Consider the following 3,496-nt stretch of genomic DNA (forward strand, 5'->3'; position numbering starts at 1 on the left):
TTCACCACTCAGTGCCGAGTGATAGAGGACAAAGATTCGAGGTCCATGGCACGTGCTTCAATCCAGCCAAAATGGCTTATTGCTTTATTATGTACTGCTTTCCTGTAATGTACAGGACATTACTGAACCTTGGCAGCAAAAACCCAGAACGAATCTCTAATAAATCTCATTAAAGTACAGAGAAGGTTCTTACTATTTAGAGTCAGCCTGGGCCTGGGTGCAAAGACATTTGTCCCAAAGGCTTGATGAAAGGCTCTTAGTGGGACTGGTTTGGACTGATTGCACATGCCATTAATGGTGAATTTACTTGGCCTGCAGGGGAGTGGTGCACCCTGTCTGTATCATGCTTTGATCACCACAAGACGCCAGCCAAGTTCCCTACCTTATATTCACTCTAGGCCACAGGAATATGTTTGCATGTTGTGCTTTTAAAGCTGTGACATATGATAGCAGGCTCTACGTTAACAATGTCTTTGAACAAGTTTGTTTTTCCCTGGTTGTGTGGAAATCTTGAGTGTTGGATGAAAGATTTGTCAGCCGGTGTTGTTGCTCTTAATACTGTAGCTGCTTACTGTCAGCAGAGCATTGTCGTGATATAACACGGCACGCAGAAGCTTAGTGAATAAAACAAACCTTTTGCCATTTGGCAGACCTTTTGTTACTTTTCACAAAACTTATTGCAGTTCCACACTGCTAGGCTGTTTTGCATGTGAAAGGTTGCAGTGCACAAGTCCTTAAGCCCATACCCACTAACTTGACATCCATTAATGTCCACAGAAGTTGGCAGGAGATGGGATTCTCAATAATTTACATATTCTCTGAATGTATCCATCCCAGTGTTATTTTATACTCAAAATCTTCCTCTGAATGCACTGCCTTGAGCAGTGTTAAGTATTATAGGCTCTGTTGTTTTGAGTGTTGAGGTGTGAGGTCAGCTCACAATGACCAGGCAATGACCTAATACTCCTCAGGCTTTGTTCATATCAGGTCTGGTCTTGTTAGGCTGTTTGAGACATTTGTGAGTTCTGAGTTTCTTGAATAGCATTACTTATGAGTCCTTTTGCAAGAGAAAATGTCAAAAATCAGCCGTATGATGTAGCCTTAAACACTTGAAGGACATTAACTTGATGGCATTTTCATACATTCAAATAAACACTGGCCTGTGATGATATGATACATTTCACAGGATTTCATCACATCCTCACAAGTTATGCTGTTGTGCATGTGTCAGATATATTCACAATGTTTCTCGTCTGTACAACTCAGCCAAAATAATTTGATGCTCAGAAGCCCGACTTTGCTTGAAATTCAATATTTCAACTGCTTTAGTGAATGGAGTCAATGACAAATTGGACGTATTCTGGGTTTAATCAAATGCTTTAGCTGGATGATGACACTATCCCTGCTGTGAGACCATCATGCTGGCACCAAGGATAGCGTGACAATATTCATTGTCACACAGCTCGCTGCGTTTGCACTTGAGGACATTGCTGAATCATGCAATTATGGGTTGGATGAGAAAGTCGATAACTGCCTCATACTCGGCCAGAGATGGCTAAGGTCACACCTGTAATCATGTGGGAACAGCACAGTCATTGACACAATGATGAGACTGCACAGACAGTCGGGCAGGATTGAGAGATTGCTCCTTATTGGAAGATGGAGTCGGGCTGTCATGAATGGTGCTGTCACAAAGATGGAGATATGCACCAGTAGTCGCATGTTTGCTCAGGTCGGGGCCCTGACACCCTGGCAGCAGCGCTTGTTTTCGTGGGTCAGATGTAAGAGAGCTATCGTAAACAGGCGACCGTTAGAGGCAGTGCACCGACTGAGCAGTGAGTGGAGATGGGAATAAGCTAACTGGTAAATATTGGCATTAATAAGGGGTTTATAATACCACCTTTGAAAAAAAGGAATCTGTCATAAAAGGTTCATAAATTGTAAGTTAATAATTCAGTAAAGTTTTATAGATTAATAATATGCCATTAAATACCTCATTTGGGTTGCCAGATTTTGAAAACTCCTTTTTACTGGCTGAACTCTTACCTTGCGGAACAAAGGCTGCAAAGGGATATGATCCATGTATCGATAAACAACAACTTACTTAGCATTTCTAACTGAATTTTCCAGCATTTTTTACCAAATAGAACAGAACACTGATCAATGGTTTTTACACGCTTGGTCATGTACTGTAGATACAACTCACCGGGCTGCGTGGTGAGTATCTGTAGCTGTCAAAAAAAGAATAAAAAATTCTGTAGCTAATCACTAACACTAGCCAACCAGAAGCAGAAGCATGCTTTTGCTATCCATCAGACCTAAGCTTCCCCTTATTTTCTCTGCATTGTGCCTCTAACGCTTGGTATTTTGTTCCCAATCATACATAACTTTTTTACATAAAGATTGTGTTGAAGACAGAATTTTCCCAAGCTAACAAGCTTGCTGATGGTGTTCTAATTGTCTAGTTGCTAATGCAACAATTCACACAGTTGATTAAAAACATGTATTTGTTTGTATTTCTACTCTTGTCTCATCTCTTGTGCAGCAGTTTTTTAGTCTGACAGAAGAGCCCGGTAAAATGAAAGCGGATGGTGCAACACAACTAATGAGCTATGATAGCTTCCCCCACTTTGAGCTCTCTGGCTCTTCCTTTCCTTAAAGGTCAACACTGTCAATATGCAAAATATTGTGGTTTCCAATGCTGGTATTACCAGGCCTTTAACCAAGAAGCTCTACAAGTTTCAACACAGGAAAGAGATGTAGTATATTTCCTTAAAATTCAGCAACTATTTTTATAAGTACCCTTATAAAGTACATATATAAGCAATTGTTACATCTGATACCTTTTCACATTTGATGAAACACCTTTAATAACAAGGGCAGCAGGTCTATATTGAGATTGTTGCTCCTATGGGCTGAAAACAGCATGTGCTTACAGTAGTTCATGTGCACTAACACTTACAAGAACTGGAAGTGAGCAGAAAGTCACATGTGTGAGGTGTAGTATGTGAGCAGGTATGTGCTCTTTCTTTTTTAATTGGTGCAAAAAACAGCAGTGACATGACAGGTAAAGGATATTATCGGGCAAGGGAAAGAAAATATCCTATATATAGACAAGGATGAACAAAAATAAAGGTGACGTTCAGAACTTGACATGACAAACCAAATAAGAATAAAACAATAGTTATAATAATTATAATATTGACTTTAACAGCCTCTCATGTAAATTAATTTGATGGCACCCACGTTTTTACAATGCTTCTCTGGCTACTTACTCCAATTATTAGTCGTTATCATGCCAAACTTTCAAGAGTCACAGGAGTGGTGGAAAATAAGGTTCTTGTCTTGTCTTCCTCCAAGTTAGTCTTTACTTGTTCTCCACATGTGCACATGCTAAGCTTGATAAGGTAAAAGATCACATTCGTGAGTCTTCAAGTAACCAAGCTCCATTCTTCCAAAATGTTATTGTGTGAGCTTCTGTGGTTGTGCACAATAA

Source organism: Etheostoma spectabile, chromosome 6 (assembly GCF_008692095.1).
Source record: "Etheostoma spectabile isolate EspeVRDwgs_2016 chromosome 6, UIUC_Espe_1.0, whole genome shotgun sequence".
Lineage (NCBI taxonomy): Eukaryota > Metazoa > Chordata > Actinopteri > Perciformes > Percidae > Etheostoma > Etheostoma spectabile.